The sequence below is a fragment of the Ambystoma mexicanum genome, unplaced genomic scaffold (genome assembly GCF_040938575.1).
Source record: "Ambystoma mexicanum isolate Mex_15411 unplaced genomic scaffold, UKY_AmexF1_1 Mex_scaf133, whole genome shotgun sequence".
Taxonomy (NCBI): Eukaryota; Metazoa; Chordata; class Amphibia; order Caudata; family Ambystomatidae; genus Ambystoma; species Ambystoma mexicanum.
In genome coordinates, this window is record NW_027182362.1 from 333,027 (window position 1) to 359,732 (window position 26,706).

A 26,706-nucleotide genomic window follows, 5' to 3' on the forward strand; every position below is an offset into this window, starting at 1 on the left:
GTACAATTCCGTCAGATGATCACAGGACCGTGGCTCGTTGGTCTAGGGGTATGATTCTCGCTTTGGGTGCGAGAGGTCCGGAGGAGCCCGATCAAGGTGGGTAACTTGAGCTCCTTTTTTTTTTTTCCAATGTTATTTTCATTGGACAGACTCTCTGGCTTTCTCGGTAAGCAGTAGTCGATGAACAATTCACTTCCTGAACCTCTTTGCCTGCCATGTCCTTGCGACAAGCACTTTGTGTTCTCTGTTAGCTCTCAGTAACATTCCTTGATTTGCTTGTGAGTTTTGGCCGTCCGATCTCAAAGTGGAAATATGTCCTTCCCTCTGTACGCTGCATAGACCCTCAACAGGCATACTTGTATATGTGCGCATGCTTGATAGGACGTATGTTTTAGGCTGGATTGTGTGAGCTTCAGGCGCAAGGCATTTGATTAGTCTTTAAGCAGGTCCACTTGCAAAGCCCTTTGCACCTGTTCTCCCAGTCCCTACAAAGGGATGCAAGCAGTTGTTTCTGTAGTGTAGTGGTTAGCACGTTCGAGACCGGGCAGAAACACTCTCTGCTGGCATTTTACACAAAATCGTTTTTTTCCCCTTTTGTCACACACAAATGTAAAGTATGAACTTATTTGCGTTCCCATGGAAATAGCATATGCTCTCAAGAGCTTGAGAAATACACTGGGAAGGCAAGCATCCTCACATGTATTGTGTATATGGGGCCAATAATAAAATGCACGCGCCTTCATTTTGTGTATGTAATGTTGCAGAGCACAGAGAGGATTTCTTTTCCCTACTGCTGGGTATTTGGGTCTCTGGGATCACAGTTGGGTCCGCTCCGTCCTCTGAAATGGTGCATATTAGTTACATAGGTTAGTGTACCAAAGAAATATCACATTTTCATATACAGCTTCTTCATTTCTGTGTTCTGAGGGATTACCAGTTGTAAGAAATGCACTTGCCGGTACAGTGATTCCCTGGCTTTCTCTGGCCCGAGAAAGCTTTTCCTCTGAACTGGGAACAGAAGTTGGACTGCTTCTGCTGAACTTCCTGAAAGCATAGCTGGCGGGAGGAGGGACTTTTTGAGTGCTGGGAAAATTTGAGCTGGAAATTTGCATAGGCTGGACAGAGATTGCTTGGAGCAGCCAAAATATAATAACGGCCATGGCGCTCAAGTAAAGCAGAAAGCTTTTAGTATACACCTTTTGCACTCTTGTCAACGAAGCTGGGCTCTGTGAATGCTCACCCTACGCAAGAAAAGAGAACAGACTTTGCTGGTGACCTAAATATATATCTCGCCTGATCGAGCACGATCGAGCTCTGAGTGAGCAGCTGTGCAATGGTCATCTTTACCAAAGGTGGAGATGCTGCTTTTGCCAGTGTCACGCCCATGCTCTCAGGGCTGGAGGGAGGAGGGCTGCTTTTTGTTTTTACAGGCAAAAGGAAAGGCCCAGCCCTCAGAGCTTCTGCCAATGCATATCCCAGCAGGTGCAAAATAAAGTCTCTCCCCCACCTTGCCAGCTGCAGATTGATCAGAAGACTGCTAGTCTAGTGTGTTGGGCCACTCTCTCTCTTCTGTGTATCGTCCCCTCTTATTACATAAACAGCATAAGAGGAAGGAAGGAAGGAAGGAAGCAAGGAAGGAAGGAAGGAAGGAAGGAAGGAAGGAAGGAAGGAAGGAAGGAAGGAAGGAAGGAAGGAAGGAAGGAAGGAAGGAAGGAAGGAAGGAAGGAAGGAAGGAAGGAAGGAAGGAACAGTGTATCGCAAGCACCTTTCACCCTGATGTCAATGGTCCACCAACCTTCGGGATGAGGAGTAGACCTGTGAAGACGCTCAGCCTTTGCATCATTTAGGGACGAGGACGGGCTTTAGGAGCAAACGTTAGGAAGAGATACTCTTGTGCTACAATCCTCAAGAGGTACAACTGCCAAGTCAAATCCCTACATATTGTCTAGACTACTCTGCAAGTGTAGGCTCGTTGGTCTAGGGGTATGATTCTCGCTTCGGGTGCGAGAGGTCCCGGGTTCAAATCCCGGACGAGCCCATTGATTGGTGCCTGGCCCGATACTTTTTTACACATGTGTTTTTCAATTCTATAGACTCTGGACTGATGGATGGACAATGGTCGATGAACATTGGGCTTCCTAAGCCTCTTTGCGGACCGCCTCATTGCGCCATGCATTAAGGAGTCCCAAGTAGCTCTCAGTCACCTTTCTGGATTTGTTTGTTAATTCATGGCTGTCCCATACCAATGCCTAAAGAGGCCCTTACATCTTCAGACTGCACGGCCTCTCAGCTGGCACACTTGTCTGAGTGTTCATGCTTGTAACGCCGTGTGTGTGATGAGCTGCATTTGTAAAGCTTTGGGCGTGAGGCATTTGATAAGTGTTCAAACAGAGACAATTGCACTGTTACTTGACCCTATTCTCTCAACCGCCAGAGGGCATAGCATGCAGCAGTTTCTGTAGTGTAGTGGTTATCACGTTCGCCTTACACGCGAAAGGTCCCTGGTTCGAGACCGGGCAGAAACAGCAGAGGGTGGCATTTTACACTTTTCATGTTCCACCATCTCGAAGCTCAAGCCATGAACTTATTTGCAGTTGCAACGGAAGAAGCAGTTCCTCTGACACGCTTTGAAATAAATTCTGAGTAGACGAGCGCACTCACATTTGCTCCGAATATGTGATGAATTAAAATTGCATGCCTGCATATGTGCGTGCTTATGTATAGTTGGATGGAAAGCTGAGGGAGCAGTTGTGCAATGCTATTTCTTACAGAAGGGTGGCGCTGCTTTTCCCTGAGCAATGTTCATGCACCCAGGCAGATGTGATATTGGATTTTTCTTTTTTTCAAGGGCAAAAGAAAATTCCTAGCCCTCAGAGCTTCTGCCAATGCAGATCCGGTGCAAAATGAAGGCTCTCACTCGCTCACTTTGTCCACTTTCAATTGATCAGCAGACCGCGTTGGTGTTGTGCTAGATTTCTTCTTCTGTGCATCAACAGCTCTTTTATACGTACCCTTCACGGGCGCATGGAAGGGAGGGTGTGCCACCAGCTTCATTGATCCTGATGTCAATGTGCCAACACCTTCAGGACGAGAAGAAGAGCTATGAAGACAGTCAGAGCGTGCCGACTGGGGCATTCATTTGGCTCATACACCGACAAGGCTTTCAGCGGCAGGAACAAACTTCAGGAATAGGCATTCTTGGCCTCGAAGCCTAAGGGGGGTGGAAATGCTGAGTACAATTCCGTCAGATGATCACAGGACCGTGGCTCGTTGGTCTAGGGGTATGATTCTCGCTTTGGGTGCGAGAGGTCCGGAGGAGCCCGATCAAGGTGGGTAACTTGAGCTCCTTTTTTTTTTTTCCAATGTTATTTTCATTGGACAGACTCTCTGGCTTTCTCGGTAAGCAGTAGTCGATGAACAATTCACTTCCTGAACCTCTTTGCCTGCCATGTCCTTGCGACAAGCACTTTGTGTTCTCTGTTAGCTCTCAGTAACATTCCTTGATTTGCTTGTGAGTTTTGGCCGTCCGATCTCAAAGTGGAAATATGTCCTTCCCTCTGTACGCTGCATAGACCCTCAACAGGCATACTTGTATATGTGCGCATGCTTGATAGGACGTATGTTTTAGGCTGGATTGTGTGAGCTTCAGGCGCAAGGCATTTGATTAGTCTTTAAGCAGGTCCACTTGCAAAGCCCTTTGCACCTGTTCTCCCAGTCCCTACAAAGGGATGCAAGCAGTTGTTTCTGTAGTGTAGTGGTTAGCACGTTCGAGACCGGGCAGAAACACTCTCTGCTGGCATTTTACACAAAATCGTTTTTTTCCCCTTTTGTCACACACAAATGTAAAGTATGAACTTATTTGCGTTCCCATGGAAATAGCATATGCTCTCAAGAGCTTGAGAAATACACTGGGAAGGCAAGCATCCTCACATGTATTGTGTATATGGGGCCAATAATAAAATGCACGCGCCTTCATTTTGTGTATGTAATGTTGCAGAGCACAGAGAGGATTTCTTTTCCCTACTGCTGGGTATTTGGGTCTCTGGGATCACAGTTGGGTCCGCTCCGTCCTCTGAAATGGTGCATATTAGTTACATAGGTTAGTGTACCAAAGAAATATCACATTTTCATATACAGCTTCTTCATTTCTGTGTTCTGAGGGATTACCAGTTGTAAGAAATGCACTTGCCGGTACAGTGATTCCCTGGCTTTCTCTGGCCCGAGAAAGCTTTTCCTCTGAACTGGGAACAGAAGTTGGACTGCTTCTGCTGAACTTCCTGAAAGCATAGCTGGCGGGAGGAGGGACTTTTTGAGTGCTGGGAAAATTTGAGCTGGAAATTTGCATAGGCTGGACAGAGATTGCTTGGAGCAGCCAAAATATAATAACGGCCATGGCGCTCAAGTAAAGCAGAAAGCTTTTAGTATACACCTTTTGCACTCTTGTCAACGAAGCTGGGCTCTGTGAATGCTCACCCTACGCAAGAAAAGAGAACAGACTTTGCTGGTGACCTAAATATATATCTCGCCTGATCGAGCACGATCGAGCTCTGAGTGAGCAGCTGTGCAATGGTCATCTTTACCAAAGGGGAGATGCTGCTTTTGCCAGTGTCACGCCCATGCTCTCAGGGCTGGAGGGAGGAGGGCTGCTTTTTGTTTTTACAGGCAAAAGGAAAGCCCCAGCCCTCAGAGCTTCTGCCAATGCATATCCCAGCAGGTGCAAAATAAAGTCTCTCCCCCACCTTGCCAGCTGCAGATTGATCAGAAGACTGCTAGTCTAGTGTGTTGGGCCACTCTCTCTCTTCTGTGTATCGTCCCCTCTTATTACATAAACAGCATAAGAGGAAGGAAGGAAGGAAGGAAGCAAGGAAGGAAGGAAGGAAGGAAGGAAGGAAGGAAGGAAGGAAGGAAGGAAGGAAGGAAGGAAGGAAGGAAGGAAGGAAGGAAGGAAGGAAGGAAGGAAGGAAGGAAGGAAGGAAGGAAGGAAGGAAGGAAGGAACAGTGTATCGCAAGCACCTTTCACCCTGATGTCAATGGTCCACCAACCTTCGGGATGAGGAGTAGACCTGTGAAGACGCTCAGCCTTTGCATCATTTAGGGACGAGGACGGGCTTTAGGAGCAAACGTTAGGAAGAGATACTCTTGTGCTACAATCCTCAAGAGGTACAACTGCCAAGTCAAATCCCTACATATTGTCTAGACTACTCTGCAAGTGTAGGCTCGTTGGTCTAGGGGTATGATTCTCGCTTCGGGTGCGAGAGGTCCCGGGTTCAAATCCCGGACGAGCCCATTGATTGGTGCCTGGCCCGATACTTTTTTACACATGTGTTTTTCAATTCTATAGACTCTGGACTGATGGATGGACAATGGTCGATGAACATTGGGCTTCCTAAGCCTCTTTGCGGACCGCCTCATTGCGCCATGCATTAAGGAGTCCCAAGTAGCTCTCAGTCACCTTTCTGGATTTGTTTGTTAATTCATGGCTGTCCCATACCAATGCCTAAAGAGGCCCTTACATCTTCAGACTGCACGGCCTCTCAGCTGGCACACTTGTCTGAGTGTTCATGCTTGTAACGCCGTGTGTGTGATGAGCTGCATTTGTAAAGCTTTGGGCGTGAGGCATTTGATAAGTGTTCAAACAGAGACAATTGCACTGTTACTTGACCCTATTCTCTCAACCGCCAGAGGGCATAGCATGCAGCAGTTTCTGTAGTGTAGTGGTTATCACGTTCGCCTTACACGCGAAAGGTCCCTGGTTCGAGACCGGGCAGAAACAGCAGAGGGTGGCATTTTACACTTTTCATGTTCCACCATCTCGAAGCTCAAGCCATGAACTTATTTGCAGTTGCAACGGAAGAAGCAGTTCCTCTGACACGCTTTGAAATAAATTCTGAGTAGACGAGCGCACTCACATTTGCTCCGAATATGTGATGAATTAAAATTGCATGCCTGCATATGTGCGTGCTTATGTATAGTTGGATGGAAAGCTGAGGGAGCAGTTGTGCAATGCTATTTCTTACAGAAGGGTGGCGCTGCTTTTCCCTGAGCAATGTTCATGCACCCAGGCAGATGTGATATTGGATTTTTCTTTTTTTCAAGGGCAAAAGAAAATTCCTAGCCCTCAGAGCTTCTGCCAATGCAGATCCGGTGCAAAATGAAGGCTCTCACTCGCTCACTTTGTCCACTTTCAATTGATCAGCAGACCGCGTTGGTGTTGTGCTAGATTTCTTCTTCTGTGCATCAACAGCTCTTTTATACGTACCCTTCACGGGCGCATGGAAGGGAGGGTGTGCCACCAGCTTCATTGATCCTGATGTCAATGTGCCAACACCTTCAGGACGAGAAGAAGAGCTATGAAGACAGTCAGAGCGTGCCGACTGGGGCATTCATTTGGCTCATACACCGACAAGGCTTTCAGCGGCAGGAACAAACTTCAGGAATAGGCATTCTTGGCCTCGAAGCCTAAGGGGGGTGGAAATGCTGAGTACAATTCCGTCAGATGATCACAGGACCGTGGCTCGTTGGTCTAGGGGTATGATTCTCGCTTTGGGTGCGAGAGGTCCGGAGGAGCCCGATCAAGGTGGGTAACTTGAGCTCCTTTTTTTTTTTTCCAATGTTATTTTCATTGGACAGACTCTCTGGCTTTCTCGGTAAGCAGTAGTCGATGAACAATTCACTTCCTGAACCTCTTTGCCTGCCATGTCCTTGCGACAAGCACTTTGTGTTCTCTGTTAGCTCTCAGTAACATTCCTTGATTTGCTTGTGAGTTTTGGCCGTCCGATCTCAAAGTGGAAATATGTCCTTCCCTCTGTACGCTGCATAGACCCTCAACAGGCATACTTGTATATGTGCGCATGCTTGATAGGACGTATGTTTTAGGCTGGATTGTGTGAGCTTCAGGCGCAAGGCATTTGATTAGTCTTTAAGCAGGTCCACTTGCAAAGCCCTTTGCACCTGTTCTCCCAGTCCCTACAAAGGGATGCAAGCAGTTGTTTCTGTAGTGTAGTGGTTAGCACGTTCGAGACCGGGCAGAAACACTCTCTGCTGGCATTTTACACAAAATCGTTTTTTTCCCCTTTTGTCACACACAAATGTAAAGTATGAACTTATTTGCGTTCCCATGGAAATAGCATATGCTCTCAAGAGCTTGAGAAATACACTGGGAAGGCAAGCATCCTCACATGTATTGTGTATATGGGGCCAATAATAAAATGCACGCGCCTTCATTTTGTGTATGTAATGTTGCAGAGCACAGAGAGGATTTCTTTTCCCTACTGCTGGGTATTTGGGTCTCTGGGATCACAGTTGGGTCCGCTCCGTCCTCTGAAATGGTGCATATTAGTTACATAGGTTAGTGTACCAAAGAAATATCACATTTTCATATACAGCTTCTTCATTTCTGTGTTCTGAGGGATTACCAGTTGTAAGAAATGCACTTGCCGGTACAGTGATTCCCTGGCTTTCTCTGGCCCGAGAAAGCTTTTCCTCTGAACTGGGAACAGAAGTTGGACTGCTTCTGCTGAACTTCCTGAAAGCATAGCTGGCGGGAGGAGGGACTTTTTGAGTGCTGGGAAAATTTGAGCTGGAAATTTGCATAGGCTGGACAGAGATTGCTTGGAGCAGCCAAAATATAATAACGGCCATGGCGCTCAAGTAAAGCAGAAAGCTTTTAGTATACACCTTTTGCACTCTTGTCAACGAAGCTGGGCTCTGTGAATGCTCACCCTACGCAAGAAAAGAGAACAGACTTTGCTGGTGACCTAAATATATATCTCGCCTGATCGAGCACGATCGAGCTCTGAGTGAGCAGCTGTGCAATGGTCATCTTTACCAAAGGGGAGATGCTGCTTTTGCCAGTGTCACGCCCATGCTCTCAGGGCTGGAGGGAGGAGGGCTGCTTTTTGTTTTTACAGGCAAAAGGAAAGCCCCAGCCCTCAGAGCTTCTGCCAATGCATATCCCAGCAGGTGCAAAATAAAGTCTCTCCCCCACCTTGCCAGCTGCAGATTGATCAGAAGACTGCTAGTCTAGTGTGTTGGGCCACTCTCTCTCTTCTGTGTATCGTCCCCTCTTATTACATAAACAGCATAAGAGGAAGGAAGGAAGGAAGGAAGGAAGGAAGGAAGGAAGGAAGGAAGGAAGGAAGGAAGGAAGGAAGGAAGGAAGGAAGGAAGGAAGGAAGGAAGGAAGGAAGGAAGGAAGGAAGGAAGGAAGGAAGGAAGGAAGGAAGGAAGGAAGGAAGGAAGGAAGGAAGGAAGGAAGGAAGGAAGGAAGGAAGGAAGGAAGGAAGGAAGGAAGGAAGGAAGGAAGGAAGGAAGGAAGGAAGGAAGGAAGGAAGGAAGGAAGGAAGGAACAGTGTATCGCAAGCACCTTTCACCCTGATGTCAATGGTCCACCAACCTTCGGGATGAGGAGTAGACCTGTGAAGACGCTCAGCCTTTGCATCATTTAGGGACGAGGACGGGCTTTAGGAGCAAACGTTAGGAAGAGATACTCTTGTGCTACAATCCTCAAGAGGTACAACTGCCAAGTCAAATCCCTACATATTGTCTAGACTACTCTGCAAGTGTAGGCTCGTTGGTCTAGGGGTATGATTCTCGCTTCGGGTGCGAGAGGTCCCGGGTTCAAATCCCGGACGAGCCCATTGATTGGTGCCTGGCCCGATACTTTTTTACACATGTGTTTTTCAATTCTATAGACTCTGGACTGATGGATGGACAATGGTCGATGAACATTGGGCTTCCTAAGCCTCTTTGCGGACCGCCTCATTGCGCCATGCATTAAGGAGTCCCAAGTAGCTCTCAGTCACCTTTCTGGATTTGTTTGTTAATTCATGGCTGTCCCATACCAATGCCTAAAGAGGCCCTTACATCTTCAGACTGCACGGCCTCTCAGCTGGCACACTTGTCTGAGTGTTCATGCTTGTAACGCCGTGTGTGTGATGAGCTGCATTTGTAAAGCTTTGGGCGTGAGGCATTTGATAAGTGTTCAAACAGAGACAATTGCACTGTTACTTGACCCTATTCTCTCAACCGCCAGAGGGCATAGCATGCAGCAGTTTCTGTAGTGTAGTGGTTATCACGTTCGCCTTACACGCGAAAGGTCCCTGGTTCGAGACCGGGCAGAAACAGCAGAGGGTGGCATTTTACACTTTTCATGTTCCACCATCTCGAAGCTCAAGCCATGAACTTATTTGCAGTTGCAACGGAAGAAGCAGTTCCTCTGACACGCTTTGAAATAAATTCTGAGTAGACGAGCGCACTCACATTTGCTCCGAATATGTGATGAATTAAAATTGCATGCCTGCATATGTGCGTGCTTATGTATAGTTGGATGGAAAGCTGAGGGAGCAGTTGTGCAATGCTATTTCTTACAGAAGGGTGGCGCTGCTTTTCCCTGAGCAATGTTCATGCACCCAGGCAGATGTGATATTGGATTTTTCTTTTTTTCAAGGGCAAAAGAAAATTCCTAGCCCTCAGAGCTTCTGCCAATGCAGATCCGGTGCAAAATGAAGGCTCTCACTCGCTCACTTTGTCCACTTTCAATTGATCAGCAGACCGCGTTGGTGTTGTGCTAGATTTCTTCTTCTGTGCATCAACAGCTCTTTTATACGTACCCTTCACGGGCGAATGGAAGGGAGGGTGTGCCACCAGCTTCATTGATCCTGATGTCAATGTGCCAACACCTTCAGGACGAGAAGAAGAGCTATGAAGACAGTCAGAGCGTGCCGACTGGGGCATTCATTTGGCTCATACACCGACAAGGCTTTCAGCGGCAGGAACAAACTTCAGGAATAGGCATTCTTGGCCTCGAAGCCTAAGGGGGGTGGAAACGCTGAGTACAATTCCGTCAGATGATCACAGGACCGTGGCTCGTTGGTCTAGGGGTATGATTCTCGCTTTGGGTGCGAGAGGTCCGGAGGAGCCCGATCAAGGTGGGTAACTTGAGCTCCTTTTTTTTTTTTCCAATGTTATTTTCATTGGACAGACTCTCTGGCTTTCTCGGTAAGCAGTAGTCGATGAACAATTCACTTCCTGAACCTCTTTGCCTGCCATGTCCTTGCGACAAGCACTTTGTGTTCTCTGTTAGCTCTCAGTAACATTCCTTGATTTGCTTGTGAGTTTTGGCCGTCCGATCTCAAAGTGGAAATATGTCCTTCCCTCTGTACGCTGCATAGACCCTCAACAGGCATACTTGTATATGTGCGCATGCTTGATAGGACGTATGTTTTAGGCTGGATTGTGTGAGCTTCAGGCGCAAGGCATTTGATTAGTCTTTAAGCAGGTCCACTTGCAAAGCCCTTTGCACCTGTTCTCCCAGTCCCTACAAAGGGATGCAAGCAGTTGTTTCTGTAGTGTAGTGGTTAGCACGTTCGAGACCGGGCAGAAACACTCTCTGCTGGCATTTTACACAAAATCGTTTTTTTCCCCTTTTGTCACACACAAATGTAAAGTATGAACTTATTTGCGTTCCCATGGAAATAGCATATGCTCTCAAGAGCTTGAGAAATACACTGGGAAGGCAAGCATCCTCACATGTATTGTGTATATGGGGCCAATAATAAAATGCACGCGCCTTCATTTTGTGTATGTAATGTTGCAGAGCACAGAGAGGATTTCTTTTCCCTACTGCTGGGTATTTGGGTCTCTGGGATCACAGTTGGGTCCGCTCCGTCCTCTGAAATGGTGCATATTAGTTACATAGGTTAGTGTACCAAAGAAATATCACATTTTCATATACAGCTTCTTCATTTCTGTGTTCTGAGGGATTACCAGTTGTAAGAAATGCACTTGCCGGTACAGTGATTCCCTGGCTTTCTCTGGCCCGAGAAAGCTTTTCCTCTGAACTGGGAACAGAAGTTGGACTGCTTCTGCTGAACTTCCTGAAAGCATAGCTGGCGGGAGGAGGGACTTTTTGAGTGCTGGGAAAATTTGAGCTGGAAATTTGCATAGGCTGGACAGAGATTGCTTGGAGCAGCCAAAATATAATAACGGCCATGGCGCTCAAGTAAAGCAGAAAGCTTTTAGTATACACCTTTTGCACTCTTGTCAACGAAGCTGGGCTCTGTGAATGCTCACCCTACGCAAGAAAAGAGAACAGACTTTGCTGGTGACCTAAATATATCTCGCCTGATCGAGCACGATCGAGCTCTGAGTGAGCAGCTGTGCAATGGTCATCTTTACCAAAGGGGAGATGCTGCTTTTGCCAGTGTCACGCCCATGCTCTCAGGGCTGGAGGGAAGAGGGCTGCTTTTTGTTTTTACAGGCAAAAGGAAAGGCCCAGCCCTCAGAGCTTCTGCCAATGCATATCCCAGCAGGTGCAAAATAAAGTCTCTCCCCCACCTTGCCAGCTGCAGATTGATCAGAAGACTGCTAGTCTAGTGTGTTGGGCCACTCTCTCTCTTCTGTGTATCGTCCCCTCTTATTACATAAACAGCATAAGAGGAAGGAAGGAAGGAAGGAAGGAAGGAAGGAAGGAAGGAAGGAAGGAAGGAAGGAAGGAAGGAAGGAAGGAAGGAAGGAAGGAAGGAAGGAAGGAAGGAAGGAAGGAAGGAAGGAAGGAAGGAAGGAAGGAAGGAAGGAAGGAAGGAAGGAAGGAAGGAAGGAAGGAAGGAACAGTGTATCGCAAGCACCTTTCACCCTGATGTCAATGGTCCACCAACCTTCGGGATGAGGAGTAGACCTGTGAAGACGCTCAGCCTTTGCATCATTTAGGGACGAGGACGGGCTTTAGGAGCAAACGTTAGGAAGAGATACTCTTGTGCTACAATCCTCAAGAGGTACAACTGCCAAGTCAAATCCCTACATATTGTCTAGAATACTCTGCAAGTGTAGGCTCGTTGGTCTAGGGGTATGATTCTCGCTTCGGGTGCGAGAGGTCCCGGGTTCAAATCCCGGACGAGCCCATTGATTGGTGCCTGGCCCGATACTTTTTTACACATGTGTTTTTCAATTCTATAGACTCTGGACTGATGGATGGACAATGGTCGATGAACATTGGGCTTCCTAAGCCTCTTTGCGGACCGCCTCATTGCGCCATGCATTAAGGAGTCCCAAGTAGCTCTCAGTCACCTTTCTGGATTTGTTTGTTAATTCATGGCTGTCCCATACCAATGCCTAAAGAGGCCCTTACATCTTCAGACTGCACGGCCTCTCAGCTGGCACACTTGTCTGAGTGTTCATGCTTGTAACGCTGTGTGTGTGATGAGCTGCATTTGTAAAGCTTTGGGCGTGAGGCATTTGATAAGTGTTCAAACAGAGACAATTGCACTGTTACTTGACCCTATTCTCTCAACCGCCAGAGGGCATAGCATGCAGCAGTTTCTGTAGTGTAGTGGTTATCACGTTCGCCTTACACGCGAAAGGTCCCTGGTTCGAGACCGGGCAGAAACAGCAGAGGGTGGCATTTTACACTTTTCATGTTCCACCATCTCGAAGCTCAAGCCATGAACTTATTTGCAGTTGCAACGGAAGAAGCAGTTCCTCTGACACGCTTTGAAATAAATTCTGAGTAGACGAGCGCACTCACATTTGCTCCGAATATGTGATGAATTAAAATTGCATGCCTGCATATGTGCGTGCTTATGTATAGTTGGATGGAAAGCTGAGGGAGCAGTTGTGCAATGCTATTTCTTACAGAAGGGTGGCGCTGCTTTTCTCTGAGCAATGTTCATGCACCCAGGCAGATGTGATATTGGATTTTTCTTTTTTTCAAGGGCAAAAGAAAATTCCTAGCCCTCAGAGCTTCTGCCAATGCAGATCCGGTGCAAAATGAAGGCTCTCACTCGCTCACTTTGTCCACTTTCAATTGATCAGCAGACCGCGTTGGTGTTGTGCTAGATTTCTTCTTCTGTGCATCAACAGCTCTTTTATACGTACCCTTCACGGGCGAATGGAAGGGAGGGTGTGCCACCAGCTTCATTGATCCTGATGTCAATGTGCCAACACCTTCAGGACGAGAAGAAGAGCTATGAAGACAGTCAGAGCGTGCCGACTGGGGCATTCATTTGGCTCATACACCGACAAGGCTTTCAGCGGCAGGAACAAACTTCAGGAATAGGCATTCTTGGCCTCGAAGCCTAAGGGGGGTGGAAACGCTGAGTACAATTCCGTCAGATGATCACAGGACCGTGGCTCGTTGGTCTAGGGGTATGATTCTCGCTTTGGGTGCGAGAGGTCCGGAGGAGCCCGATCAAGGTGGGTAACTTGAGCTCCTTTTTTTTTTTCCCAATGTTATTTTCATTGGACAGACTCTCTGGCTTTCTCGGTAAGCAGTAGTCGATGAACAATTCACTTCCTGAACCTCTTTGCCTGCCATGTCCTTGCCACAAGCACTTTGTGTTCTCTGTTAGCTCTCAGTAACATTCCTTGATTTGCTTGTGAGTTTTGGCCTTCCGATCTCAAAGTGGAAATATGTCCTTCCCTCTGTACGCTGCATAGACCCTCAACAGGCATACTTGTATATGTGCGCATGCTTGATAGGACGTATGTTTTAGGCTGGATTGTGTGAGCTTCAGGCGCAAGGCATTTGATTAGTCTTTAAGCAGGTCCACTTGCAAAGCCCTTTGCACCTGTTCTCCCAGTCCCTACAAAGGGATGCAAGCAGTTGTTTCTGTAGTGTAGTGGTTAGCACGTTCGAGACCGGGCAGAAACACTCTCTGCTGGCATTTTACACAAAATCGTTTTTTTCCCCTTTTGTCACACACAAATGTAAAGTATGAACTTATTTGCGTTCCCATGGAAATAGCATATGCTCTCAAGAGCTTGAGAAATACACTGGGAAGGCAAGCATCCTCACATGTATTGTGTATATGGGGCCAATAATAAAATGCACGCGCCTTCATTTTGTGTATGTAATGTTGCAGAGCACAGAGAGGATTTCTTTTCCCTACTGCTGGGTATTTGGGTCTCTGGGATCACAGTTGGGTCCGCTCCGTCCTCTGAAATGGTGCATATTAGTTACATAGGTTAGTGTACCAAAGAAATATCACATTTTCATATACAGCTTCTTCATTTCTGTGTTCTGAGGGATTACCAGTTGTAAGAAATGCACTTGCCGGTACAGTGATTCCCTGGCTTTCTCTGGCCCGAGAAAGCTTTTCCTCTGAACTGGGAACAGAAGTTGGACTGCTTCTGCTGAACTTCCTGAAAGCATAGCTGGCGGGAGGAGGGACTTTTTGAGTGCTGGGAAAATTTGAGCTGGAAATTTGCATATGCTGGACAGAGATTGCTTGGAGCAGCCAAAATATAATAATGGCCATGGCGCTCAAGTAAAGCAGAAAGCTTTTAGTATACACCTTTTGCACTCTTGTCAACGAAGCTGGGCTCTGTGAATGCTCACCCTACGCAAGAAAAGAGAACAGACTTTGCTGGTGACCTAAATATATATCTCGCATGATCGAGCACGATCGAGCTCTGAGTGAGCAGCTGTGCAATGGTCATCTTTACCAAAGGGGAGATGCTGCTTTTGCCAGTGTCACGCCCATGCTCTCAGGGCTGGAGGGAGGAGGGCTGCTTTTTGTTTTTACAGGCAAAAGGAAAGGCCCAGCCCTCAGAGCTTCTGCCAATGCATATCCCAGCAGGTGCAAAATAAAGTCTCTCCCCCACCTTGCCAGCTGCAGATTGATCAGAAGACTGCTAGTCTAGTGTGTTGGGCCACTCTCTCTCTTCTGTGTATCGTCCCCTCTTATTACATAAACAGCATAAGAGGAAGGAAGGAAGGAAGGAAGGAAGGAAGGAAGGAAGGAAGGAAGGAAGGAAGGAAGGAAGGAAGGAAGGAAGGAAGGAAGGAAGGAAGGAAGGAAGGAAGGAAGGAAGGAAGGAAGGAAGGAAGGAAGGAAGGAAGGAAGGAAGGAAGGAAGGAAGGAAGGAAGGAAGGAAGGAAGGAAGGAAGGAAGGAACAGTGTATCGCAAGCACCTTTCACCCTGATGTCAATGGTCCACCAACCTTCGGGATGAGGAGTAGACCTGTGAAGACGCTCAGCCTTTGCATCATTTAGGGACGAGGACGGGCTTTAGGAGCAAACGTTAGGAAGAGATACTCTTGTGCTACAATCCTCAAGAGGTACAACTGCCAAGTCAAATCCCTACATATTGTCTAGACTACTCTGCAAGTGTAGGCTCGTTGGTCTAGGGGTATGATTCTCGCTTCGGGTGCGAGAGGTCCCGGGTTCAAATCCCGGACGAGCCCATTGATTGGTGCCTGGCCCGATACTTTTTTACACATGTGTTTTTCAATTCTATAGACTCTGGACTGATGGATGGACAATGGTCGATGAACATTGGGCTTCCTAAGCCTCTTTGCGGACCGCCTCATTGCGCCATGCATTAAGGAGTCCCAAGTAGCTCTCAGTCACCTTTCTGGATTTGTTTGTTAATTCATGGCTGTCCCATACCAATGCCTAAAGAGGCCCTTACATCTTCAGACTGCACGGCCTCTCAGCTGGCACACTTGTCTGAGTGTTCATGCTTGTAACGCCGTGTGTGTGATGAGCTGCATTTGTAAAGCTTTGGGCGTGAGGCATTTGATAAGTGTTCAAACAGAGACAATTGCACTGTTACTTGACCCTATTCTCTCAACCGCCAGAGGGCATAGCATGCAGCAGTTTCTGTAGTGTAGTGGTTATCACGTTCGCCTTACACGCGAAAGGTCCCTGGTTCGAGACCGGGCAGAAACAGCAGAGGGTGGCATTTTACACTTTTCATGTTCCACCATCTCGAAGCTCAAGCCATGAACTTATTTGCAGTTGCAACGGAAGAAGCAGTTCCTCTGACACGCTTTGAAATAAATTCTGAGTAGACGAGCGCACTCACATTTGCTCCGAATATGTGATGAATTAAAATTGCATGCCTGCATATGTGCGTGCTTATGTATAGTTGGATGGAAAGCTGAGGGAGCAGTTGTGCAATGCTATTTCTTACAGAAGGGTGGCGCTGCTTTTCCCTGAGCAATGTTCATGCACCCAGGCAGATGTGATATTGGATTTTTCTTTTTTTCAAGGGCAAAAGAAAATTCCTAGCCCTCAGAGCTTCTGCCAATGCAGATCCGGTGCAAAATGAAGGCTCTCACTCGCTCACTTTGTCCACTTTCAATTGATCAGCAGACCGCGTTGGTGTTGTGCTAGATTTCTTCTTCTGTGCATCAACAGCTCTTTTATACGTACCCTTCACGGGCGAATGGAAGGGAGGGTGTGCCACCAGCTTCATTGATCCTGATGTCAATGTGCCAACACCTTCAGGACGAGAAGAAGAGCTATGAAGACAGTCAGAGCGTGCCGACTGGGGCATTCATTTGGCTCATACACCGACAAGGCTTTCAGCGGCAGGAACAAACTTCAGGAATAGGCATTCTTGGCCTCGAAGCCTAAGGGGGGTGGAAACGCTGAGTACAATTCCGTCAGATGATCACAGGACCGTGGCTCGTTGGTCTAGGGGTATGATTCTCGCTTTGGGTGCGAGAGGTCCGGAGGAGCCCGATCAAGGTGGGTAACTTGAGCTCCTTTTTTTTTTTCCCAATGTTATTTTCATTGGACAGACTCTCTGGCTTTCTCGGTAAGCAGTAGTCGATGAACAATTCACTTCCTGAACCTCTTTGCCTGCCATGTCCTTGCCACAAGCACTTTGTGTTCTCTGTTAGCTCTCAGTAACATTCCTTGATTTGCTTGTGAGTTTTGGCCGTCCGATCTCAAAGTGGAAATATGTCCTTCCCTCTGTACGCTGCATAGACCCTCAACAGGCATACTTGTATATGTGCGCATGCTTGATAGGACGTATGTTTTAGGCTGGATTGTGTGAGCTTCAGGCGCAAGGCATTTGATTAGTCTTTAAGCAGGTCCACTTGCAAAGCCCTTTGCACCTGTTCTCCCAGTCCCTACAAAGGGATGCAAGCAGTTGTTTCTGTAGTGTAGTGGTTAGCACGTTCGAGACCGGGCAGAAACACTCTCTGCTGGCATTTTACACAAAATCGTTTTTTTCCCCTTTTGTCACACACAAATGTAAAGTATGAACTTATTTGCGTTCCCATGGAAATAGCATATGCTCTCAAGAGCTTGAGAAATACACTGGGAAGGCAAGCATCCTCACATGTATTGTGTATATGGGGCCAATAATAAAATGCACGCGCCTTCATTTTGTGTATGTAATGTTGCAGAGCACAGAGAGGATTTCTTTTCCCTACTGCTGGGTATTTGGGTCTCTGGGATCACAGTTGGGTCCGCTCCGTCCTCTGAAATGGTGCATATTAGTTACATAGGTTAGTGTACCAAAGAAATATCACATTTTCATATACAGCTTCTTCATTTCTGTGTTCTGAGGGATTACCAGTTGTAAGAAATGCACTTGCCGGTACAGTGATTCCCTGGCTTTCTCTGGCCCGAGAAAGCTTTTCCTCTGAACTGGGAACAGAAGTTGGACTGCTTCTGCTGAACTTCCTGAAAGCATAGCTGGCGGGAGGAGGGACTTTTTGAGTGCTGGGAAAATTTGAGCTGGAAATTTGCATAGGCTGGACAGAGATTGCTTGGAGCAGCCAAAATATAATAACGGCCATGGCGCTCAAGTAAAGCAGAAAGCTTTTAGTATACACCTTTTGCACTCTTGTCAACGAAGCTGGGCTCTGTGAATGCTCACCCTACGCAAGAAAAGAGAACAGACTTTGCTGGTGACCTAAATATATCTCGCCTGATCGAGCACGATCGAGCTCTGAGTGAGCAGCTGTGCAATGGTCATCTTTACCAAAGGGGAGATGCTGCTTTTGCCAGTGTCACGCCCATGCTCTCAGGGCTGGAGGGAGGAGGGCTGCTTTTTGTTTTTACAGGCAAAAGGAAAGGCCCAGCCCTCAGAGCTTCTGCCAATGCATATCCCAGCAGGTGCAAAATAAAGTCTCTCCCCCACCTTGCCAGCTGCAGATTGATCAGAAGACTGCTAGTCTAGTGTGTTGGGCCACTCTCTCTCTTCTGTGTATCGTCCCCTCTTATTACATAAACAGCATAAGAGGAAGGAAGGAAGGAAGGAAGGAAGGAAGGAAGGAAGGAAGGAAAGAAGGAAGGAAGGAAGGAAGGAAGGAAGGAAGAAAGGAAGGAAGGAAGGAAGGAAGGAAGGAAGGAAGGAAGGAAGGAAGGAAGGAAGGAAGGAAGGAAGGAAGGAAGGAAGGAAGGAAGGAAGGAAGGAAGGAAGGAAGGAAGGAAGGAAGGAAGGAAGGAAGGAAGGAAGGAAGGAAGGAAGGAAGGAAGGAAGGAAGGAAGGAACAGTGTATCGCAAGCACCTTTCACCCTGATGTCAATGGTCCACCAACCTTCGGGATGAGGAGTAGACCTGTGAAGACGCTCAGCCTTTGCATCATTTAGGGACGAGGACGGGCTTTAGGAGCAAACGTTAGGAAGAGATACTCTTGTGCTACAATCCTCAAGAGGTACAACTGCCAAGTCAAATCCCTACATATTGTCTAGACTACTCTGCAAGTGTAGGCTCGTTGGTCTAGGGGTATGATTCTCGCTTCGGGTGCGAGAGGTCCCGGGTTCAAATCCCGGACGAGCCCATTGATTGGTGCCTGGCCCGATACTTTTTTACACATGTGTTTTTCAATTCTATAGACTCTGGACTGATGGATGGACAATGGTCGATGAACATTGGGCTTCCTAAGCCTCTTTGCGGACCGCCTCATTGCGCCATGCATTAAGGAGTCCCAAGTAGCTCTCAGTCACCTTTCTGGATTTGTTTGTTAATTCATGGCTGTCCCATACCAATGCCTAAAGAGGCCCTTACATCTTCAGACTGCACGGCCTCTCAGCTGGCACACTTGTCTGAGTGTTCATGCTTGTAACGCCGTGTGTGTGATGAGCTGCATTTGTAAAGCTTTGGGCGTGAGGCATTTGATAAGTGTTCAAACAGAGACAATTGCACTGTTACTTGACCCTATTCTCTCAACCGCCAGAGGGCATAGCATGCAGCAGTTTCTGTAGTGTAGTGGTTATCACGTTCGCCTTACACGCGAAAGGTCCCTGGTTCGAGACCGGGCAGAAACAGCAGAGGGTGGCATTTTACACTTTTCATGTTCCACCATCTCGAAGCTCAAGCCATGAACTTATTTGCAGTTGCAACGGAAGAAGCAGTTCCTCTGACACGCTTTGAAATAAATTCTGAGTAGACGAGCGCACTCACATTTGCTCCGAATATGTGATGAATTAAAATTGCATGCCTGCATATGTGCGTGCTTATGTATAGTTGGATGGAAAGCTGAGGGAGCAGTTGTGCAATGCTATTTCTTACAGAAGGGTGGCGCTGCTTTTCCCTGAGCAATGTTCATGCACCCAGGCAGATGTGATATTGGATTTTTCTTTTTTTCAAGGGCAAAAGAAAATTCCTAGCCCTCAGAGCTTCTGCCAATGCAGATCCGGTGCAAAATGAAGGCTCTCACTCGCTCACTTTGTCCACTTTCAATTGATCAGCAGACCGCGTTGGTGTTGTGCTAGATTTCTTCTTCTGTGCATCAACAGCTCTTTTATACGTACCCTTCACGGGCGAATGGAAGGGAGGGTGTGCCACCAGCTTCATTGATCCTGATGTCAATGTGCCAACACCTTCAGGACGAGAAGAAGAGCTATGAAGACAGTCAGAGCGTGCCGACTGGGGCATTCATTTGGCTCATACACCGACAAGGCTTTCAGCGGCAGGAACAAACTTCAGGAATAGGCATTCTTGGCCTCGAAGCCTAAGGGGGGTGGAAACGCTGAGTACAATTCCGTCAGATGATCACAGGACCGTGGCTCGTTGGTCTAGGGGTATGATTCTCGCTTTGGGTGCGAGAGGTCCGGAGGAGCCCGATCAAGGTGGGTAACTTGAGCTCCTTTTTTTTTTTCCCAATGTTATTTTCATTGGACAGACTCTCTGGCTTTCTCGGTAAGCAGTAGTCGATGAACAATTCACTTCCTGAACCTCTTTGCCTGCCATGTCCTTGCCACAAGCACTTTGTGTTCTCTGTTAGCTCTCAGTAACATTCCTTGATTTGCTTGTGAGTTTTGGCCGTCCGATCTCAAAGTGGAAATATGTCCTTCCCTCTGTACGCTGCATAGACCCTCAACAGGCATACTTGTATATGTGCGCATGCTTGATAGGACGTATGTTTTAGGCTGGATTGTGTGAGCTTCAGGCGCAAGGCATTTGATTAGTCTTTAAGCAGGTCCACTTGCAAAGCCCTTTGCACCTGTTCTCCCAGTCCCTACAAAGGGATGCAAGCAGTTGTTTCTGTAGTGTAGTGGTTAGCACGTTCGAGACCGGGCAGAAACACTCTCTGCTGGCATTTTACACAAAATCGTTTTTTTCCCCTTTTGTCACACACAAATGTAAAGTATGAACTTATTTGCGTTCCCATGGAAATAGCATATGCTCTCAAGAGCTTGAGAAATACACTGGGAAGGCAAGCATCCTCACATGTATTGTGTATATGGGGCCAATAATAAAATGCACGCGCCTTCATTTTGTGTATGTAATGTTGCAGAGCACAGAGAGGATTTCTTTTCCCTACTGCTGGGTATTTGGGTCTCTGGGATCACAGTTGGGTCCGCTCCGTCCTCTGAAATGGTGCATATTAGTTACATAGGTTAGTGTACCAAAGAAATATCACATTTTCATATACAGCTTCTTCATTTCTGTGTTCTGAGGGATTACCAGTTGTAAGAAATGCACTTGCCGGTACAGTGATTCCCTGGCTTTCTCTGGCCCGAGAAAGCTTTTCCTCTGAACTGGGAACAGAAGTTGGACTGCTTCTGCTGAACTTCCTGAAAGCATAGCTGGCGGGAGGAGGGACTTTTTGAGTGCTGGGAAAATTTGAGCTGGAAATTTGCATAGGCTGGACAGAGATTGCTTGGAGCAGCCAAAATATAATAACGGCCATGGCGCTCAAGTAAAGCAGAAAGCTTTTAGTATACACCTTTTGCACTCTTGTCAACGAAGCTGGGCTCTGTGAATGCTCACCCTACGCAAGAAAAGAGAACAGACTTTGCTGGTGACCTAAATATATCTCGCCTGATCGAGCACGATCGAGCTCTGAGTGAGCAGCTGTGCAATGGTCATCTTTACCAAAGGGGAGATGCTGCTTTTGCCAGTGTCACGCCCATGCTCTCAGGGCTGGAGGGAGGAGGGCTGCTTTTTGTTTTTACAGGCAAAAGGAAAGGCCCAGCCCTCAGAGCTTCTGCCAATGCATATCCCAGCAGGTGCAAAATAAAGTCTCTCCCCCACCTTGCCAGCTGCAGATTGATCAGAAGACTGCTAGTCTAGTGTGTTGGGCCACTCTCTCTCTTCTGTGTATCGTCCCCTCTTATTACATAAACAGCATAAGAGGAAGGAAGGAAGGAAGGAAGGAAGGAAGGAAGGAAGGAAGGAAGGAAGGAAGGAAGGAAGGAAGGAAGGAAGGAAGGAAGGAAGGAAGGAAGGAAGGAAGGAAGGAAGGAAGGAAGGAAGGAAGGAAGGAAGGAAGGAAGGAAGGAAGGAAGGAAGGAACAGTGTATCGCAAGCACCTTTCACCCTGATGTCAATGGTCCACCAACCTTCGGGATGAGGAGTAGACCTGTGAAGACGCTCAGCCTTTGCATCATTTAGGGACGAGGACGGGCTTTAGGAGCAAACGTTAGGAAGAGATACTCTTGTGCTACAATCCTCAAGAGGTACAACTGCCAAGTCAAATCCCTACATATTGTCTAGACTACTCTGCAAGTGTAGGCTCGTTGGTCTAGGGGTATGATTCTCGCTTCGGGTGCGAGAGGTCCCGGGTTCAAATCCCGGACGAGCCCATTGATTGGTGCCTGGCCCGATACTTTTTTACACATGTGTTTTTCAATTCTATAGACTCTGGACTGATGGATGGACAATGGTCGATGAACATTGGGCTTCCTAAGCCTCTTTGCGGACCGCCTCATTGCGCCATGCATTAAGGAGTCCCAAGTAGCTCTCAGTCACCTTTCTGGATTTGTTTGTTAATTCATGGCTGTCCCATACCAATGCCTAAAGAGGCCCTTACATCTTCAGACTGCACGGCCTCTCAGCTGGCACACTTGTCTGAGTGTTCATGCTTGTAACGCCGTGTGTGTGATGAGCTGCATTTGTAAAGCTTTGGGCGTGAGGCATTTGATAAGTGTTCAAACAGAGACAATTGCACTGTTACTTGACCCTATTCTCTCAACCGCCAGAGGGCATAGCATGCAGCAGTTTCTGTAGTGTAGTGGTTATCACGTTCGCCTTACACGCGAAAGGTCCCTGGTTCGAGACCGGGCAGAAACAGCAGAGGGTGGCATTTTACACTTTTCATGTTCCACCATCTCGAAGCTCAAGCCATGAACTTATTTGCAGTTGCAACGGAAGAAGCAGTTCCTCTGACACGCTTTGAAATAAATTCTGAGTAGACGAGCGCACTCACATTTGCTCCGAATATGTGATGAATTAAAATTGCATGCCTGCATATGTGCGTGCTTATGTATAGTTGGATGGAAAGCTGAGGGAGCAGTTGTGCAATGCTATTTCTTACAGAAGGGTGGCGCTGCTTTTCCCTGAGCAATGTTCATGCACCCAGGCAGATGTGATATTGGATTTTTCTTTTTTTCAAGGGCAAAAGAAAATTCCTAGCCCTCAGAGCTTCTGCCAATGCAGATCCGGTGCAAAATGAAGGCTCTCACTCGCTCACTTTGTCCACTTTCAATTGATCAGCAGACCGCGTTGGTGTTGTGCTAGATTTCTTCTTCTGTGCATCAACAGCTCTTTTATACGTACCCTTCACGGGCGAATGGAAGGGAGGGTGTGCCACCAGCTTCATTGATCCTGATGTCAATGTGCCAACACCTTCAGGACGAGAAGAAGAGCTATGAAGACAGTCAGAGCGTGCCGACTGGGGCATTCATTTGGCTCATACACCGACAAGGCTTTCAGCGGCAGGAACAAACTTCAGGAATAGGCATTCTTGGCCTCGAAGCCTAAGGGGGGTGGAAACGCTGAGTACAATTCCGTCAGATGATCACAGGACCGTGGCTCGTTGGTCTAGGGGTATGATTCTCGCTTTGGGTGCGAGAGGTCCGGAGGAGCCCGATCAAGGTGGGTAACTTGAGCTCCTTTTTTTTTTTCCCAATGTTATTTTCATTGGACAGACTCTCTGGCTTTCTCGGTAAGCAGTAGTCGATGAACAATTCACTTCCTGAACCTCTTTGCCTGCCATGTCCTTGCCACAAGCACTTTGTGTTCTCTGTTAGCTCTCAGTAACATTCCTTGATTTGCTTGTGAGTTTTGGCCGTCCGATCTCAAAGTGGAAATATGTCCTTCCCTCTGTACGCTGCATAGACCCTCAACAGGCATACTTGTATATGTGCGCATGCTTGATAGGACGTATGTTTTAGGCTGGATTGTGTGAGCTTCAGGCGCAAGGCATTTGATTAGTCTTTAAGCAGGTCCACTTGCAAAGCCCTTTGCACCTGTTCTCCCAGTCCCTACAAAGGGATGCAAGCAGTTGTTTCTGTAGTGTAGTGGTTAGCACGTTCGAGACCGGGCAGAAACACTCTCTGCTGGCATTTTACACAAAATAGTTTTTTTCCCCTTTTGTCACACACAAATGTAAAGTATGAACTTATTTGCGTTCCCATGGAAATAGCATATGCTCTCAAGAGCTTGAGAAATACACTGGGAAGGCAAGCATCCTCACATGTATTGTGTATATGGGGCCAATAATAAAATGCACGCGCCTTCATTTTGTGTATGTAATGTTGCAGAGCACAGAGAGGATTTCTTTTCCCTACTGCTGGGTATTTGGGTCTCTGGGATCACAGTTGGGTCCGCTCCGTCCTCTGAAATGGTGCATATTAGTTACATAGGTTAGTGTACCAAAGAAATATCACATTTTCATATACAGCTTCTTCATTTCTGTGTTCTGAGGGATTACCAGTTGTAAGAAATGCACTTGCCGGTACAGTGATTCCCTGGCTTTCTCTGGCCCGAGAAAGCTTTTCCTCTGAACTGGGAACAGAAGTTGGACTGCTTCTGCTGAACTTCCTGAAAGCATAGCTGGCGGGAGGAGGGACTTTTTGAGTGCTGGGAAAATTTGAGCTGGAAATTTGCATAGGCTGGACAGAGATTGCTTGGAGCAGCCAAAATATAATAACGGCCATGGCGCTCAAGTAAAGCAGAAAGCTTTTAGTATACACCTTTTGCACTCTTGTCAACGAAGCTGGGCTCTGTGAATGCTCACCCTACGCAAGAAAAGAGAACAGACTTTGCTGGTGACCTAAATATATCTCGCCTGATCGAGCACGATCGAGCTCTGAGTGAGCAGCTGTGCAATGGTCATCTTTACCAAAGGGGAGATGCTGCTTTTGCCAGTGTCACGCCCATGCTCTCAGGGCTGGAGGGAGGAGGGCTGCTTTTTGTTTTTACAGGCAAAAGGAAAGGCCCAGCCCTCAGAGCTTCTGCCAATGCATATCCCAGCAGGTGCAAAATAAAGTCTCTCCCCCACCTTGCCAGCTGCAGATTGATCAGAAGACTGCTAGTCTAGTGTGTTGGGCCACTCTCTCTCTTCTGTGTATCGTCCCCTCTTATTACATAAACAGCATAAGAGGAAGGAAGGAAGGAAGGAAGGAAGGAAGGAAGGAAGGAAGGAAGGAAGGAAAGAAGGAAGGAAGGAAGGAAGGAAGGAAGGAAGGAAGGAAGGAAGGAAGGAAGGAAGGAAGGAAGGAAGGAAGGAAGGAAGGAAGGAAGGAAGGAAGGAAGGAAGGAAGGAAGGAAGGAAGGAAGGAAGGAAGGAAGGAAGGAAGGAAGGAAGGAAGGAAGGAAGGAAGGAAGGAAGGAAGGAAGGAAGGAAGGAACAGTGTATCGCAAGCACCTTTCACCCTGATGTCAATGGTCCACCAACCTTCGGGATGAGGAGTAGACCTGTGAAGACGCTCAGCCTTTGCATCATTTAGGGACGAGGACGGGCTTTAGGAGCAAACGTTAGGAAGAGATACTCTTGTGCTACAATCCTCAAGAGGTACAACTGCCAAGTCAAATCCCTACATATTGTCTAGACTACTCTGCAAGTGTAGGCTCGTTGGTCTAGGGGTATGATTCTCGCTTCGGGTGCGAGAGGTCCCGGGTTCAAATCCCGGACGAGCCCATTGATTGGTGCCTGGCCCGATACTTTTTTACACATGTGTTTTTCAATTCTATAGACTCTGGACTGATGGATGGACAATGGTCGATGAACATTGGGCTTCCTAAGCCTCTTTGCGGACCGCCTCATTGCGCCATGCATTAAGGAGTCCCAAGTAGCTCTCAGTCACCTTTCTGGATTTGTTTGTTAATTCATGGCTGTCCCATACCAATGCCTAAAGAGGCCCTTACATCTTCAGACTGCACGGCCTCTCAGCTGGCACACTTGTCTGAGTGTTCATGCTTGTAACGCCGTGTGTGTGATGAGCTGCATTTGTAAAGCTTTGGGCGTGAGGCATTTGATAAGTGTTCAAACAGAGACAATTGCACTGTTACTTGACCCTATTCTCTCAACCGCCAGAGGGCATAGCATGCAGCAGTTTCTGTAGTGTAGTGGTTATCACGTTCGCCTTACACGCGAAAGGTCCCTGGTTCGAGACCGGGCAGAAACAGCAGAGGGTGGCATTTTACACTTTTCATGTTCCACCATCTCGAAGCTCAAGCCATGAACTTATTTGCAGTTGCAACGGAAGAAGCAGTTCCTCTGACACGCTTTGAAATAAATTCTGAGTAGACGAGCGCACTCACATTTGCTCCGAATATGTGATGAATTAAAATTGCATGCCTGCATATGTGCGTGCTTATGTATAGTTGGATGGAAAGCTGAGGGAGCAGTTGTGCAATGCTATTTCTTACAGAAGGGTGGCGCTGCTTTTCCCTGAGCAATGTTCATGCACCCAGGCAGATGTGATATTGGATTTTTCTTTTTTTCAAGGGCAAAAGAAAATTCCTAGCCCTCAGAGCTTCTGCCAATGCAGATCCGGTGCAAAATGAAGGCTCTCACTCGCTCACTTTGTCCACTTTCAATTGATCAGCAGACCGCGTTGGTGTTGTGCTAGATTTCTTCTTCTGTGCATCAACAGCTCTTTTATACGTACCCTTCACGGGCGAATGGAAGGGAGGGTGTGCCACCAGCTTCATTGATCCTGATGTCAATGTGCCAACACCTTCAGGACGAGAAGAAGAGCTATGAAGACAGTCAGAGCGTGCCGACTGGGGCATTCATTTGGCTCATACACCGACAAGGCTTTCAGCGGCAGGAACAAACTTCAGGAATAGGCATTCTTGGCCTCGAAGCCTAAGGGGGGTGGAAACGCTGAGTACAATTCCGTCAGATGATCACAGGACCGTGGCTCGTTGGTCTAGGGGTATGATTCTCGCTTTGGGTGCGAGAGGTCCGGAGGAGCCCGATCAAGGTGGGTAACTTGAGCTCCTTTTTTTTTTTCCCAATGTTATTTTCATTGGACAGACTCTCTGGCTTTCTCGGTAAGCAGTAGTCGATGAACAATTCACTTCCTGAACCTCTTTGCCTGCCATGTCCTTGCCACAAGCACTTTGTGTTCTCTGTTAGCTCTCAGTAACATTCCTTGATTTGCTTGTGAGTTTTGGCCGTCCGATCTCAAAGTGGAAATATGTCCTTCCCTCTGTACGCTGCATAGACCCTCAACAGGCATACTTGTATATGTGCGCATGCTTGATAGGACGTATGTTTTAGGC

The 26,706-nt window shown here is 47.4% G+C and overlaps 16 non-coding genes across 16 annotated transcripts; all 16 read left to right on the forward strand.

Moving 5' to 3' along the window:
- The first annotated feature begins 1,966 nt into the window (after positions 1-1,966).
- On the forward strand, positions 1,967-2,038 carry TRNAP-CGG (transfer RNA proline (anticodon CGG)). The gene has a single exon. It is a non-coding gene; the product is annotated as a tRNA-Pro (tRNA).
- A 414-nt stretch (positions 2,039-2,452) lies between these two features.
- On the forward strand, positions 2,453-2,525 carry TRNAV-UAC (transfer RNA valine (anticodon UAC)). Its single transcript has one exon. It is a non-coding gene; the product is annotated as a tRNA-Val (tRNA).
- A 2,689-nt stretch (positions 2,526-5,214) lies between these two features.
- On the forward strand, positions 5,215-5,286 carry TRNAP-CGG (transfer RNA proline (anticodon CGG)). Its single transcript has one exon. It is a non-coding gene; the product is annotated as a tRNA-Pro (tRNA).
- Positions 5,287-5,700: 414 nt separating this feature from the next.
- Positions 5,701-5,773, forward strand: TRNAV-UAC (transfer RNA valine (anticodon UAC)). Its single transcript has one exon. It is a non-coding gene; the product is annotated as a tRNA-Val (tRNA).
- Positions 5,774-8,566: 2,793 nt separating this feature from the next.
- Positions 8,567-8,638, forward strand: TRNAP-CGG (transfer RNA proline (anticodon CGG)). Its single transcript has one exon. It is a non-coding gene; the product is annotated as a tRNA-Pro (tRNA).
- Positions 8,639-9,052: 414 nt separating this feature from the next.
- TRNAV-UAC (transfer RNA valine (anticodon UAC)) lies at positions 9,053-9,125 on the forward strand. Its single transcript has one exon. It is a non-coding gene; the product is annotated as a tRNA-Val (tRNA).
- A 2,703-nt stretch (positions 9,126-11,828) lies between these two features.
- TRNAP-CGG (transfer RNA proline (anticodon CGG)) lies at positions 11,829-11,900 on the forward strand. The gene has a single exon. It is a non-coding gene; the product is annotated as a tRNA-Pro (tRNA).
- Positions 11,901-12,314: 414 nt separating this feature from the next.
- TRNAV-UAC (transfer RNA valine (anticodon UAC)) lies at positions 12,315-12,387 on the forward strand. The gene has a single exon. It is a non-coding gene; the product is annotated as a tRNA-Val (tRNA).
- A 2,725-nt stretch (positions 12,388-15,112) lies between these two features.
- TRNAP-CGG (transfer RNA proline (anticodon CGG)) lies at positions 15,113-15,184 on the forward strand. The gene has a single exon. It is a non-coding gene; the product is annotated as a tRNA-Pro (tRNA).
- Positions 15,185-15,598: 414 nt separating this feature from the next.
- Positions 15,599-15,671, forward strand: TRNAV-UAC (transfer RNA valine (anticodon UAC)). The gene has a single exon. It is a non-coding gene; the product is annotated as a tRNA-Val (tRNA).
- Positions 15,672-18,454: 2,783 nt separating this feature from the next.
- Positions 18,455-18,526, forward strand: TRNAP-CGG (transfer RNA proline (anticodon CGG)). The gene has a single exon. It is a non-coding gene; the product is annotated as a tRNA-Pro (tRNA).
- A 414-nt stretch (positions 18,527-18,940) lies between these two features.
- TRNAV-UAC (transfer RNA valine (anticodon UAC)) lies at positions 18,941-19,013 on the forward strand. Its single transcript has one exon. It is a non-coding gene; the product is annotated as a tRNA-Val (tRNA).
- A 2,691-nt stretch (positions 19,014-21,704) lies between these two features.
- TRNAP-CGG (transfer RNA proline (anticodon CGG)) lies at positions 21,705-21,776 on the forward strand. Its single transcript has one exon. It is a non-coding gene; the product is annotated as a tRNA-Pro (tRNA).
- A 414-nt stretch (positions 21,777-22,190) lies between these two features.
- TRNAV-UAC (transfer RNA valine (anticodon UAC)) lies at positions 22,191-22,263 on the forward strand. Its single transcript has one exon. It is a non-coding gene; the product is annotated as a tRNA-Val (tRNA).
- A 2,779-nt stretch (positions 22,264-25,042) lies between these two features.
- On the forward strand, positions 25,043-25,114 carry TRNAP-CGG (transfer RNA proline (anticodon CGG)). Its single transcript has one exon. It is a non-coding gene; the product is annotated as a tRNA-Pro (tRNA).
- Positions 25,115-25,528: 414 nt separating this feature from the next.
- Positions 25,529-25,601, forward strand: TRNAV-UAC (transfer RNA valine (anticodon UAC)). Its single transcript has one exon. It is a non-coding gene; the product is annotated as a tRNA-Val (tRNA).
- Positions 25,602-26,706: the final 1,105 nt, after the last annotated feature.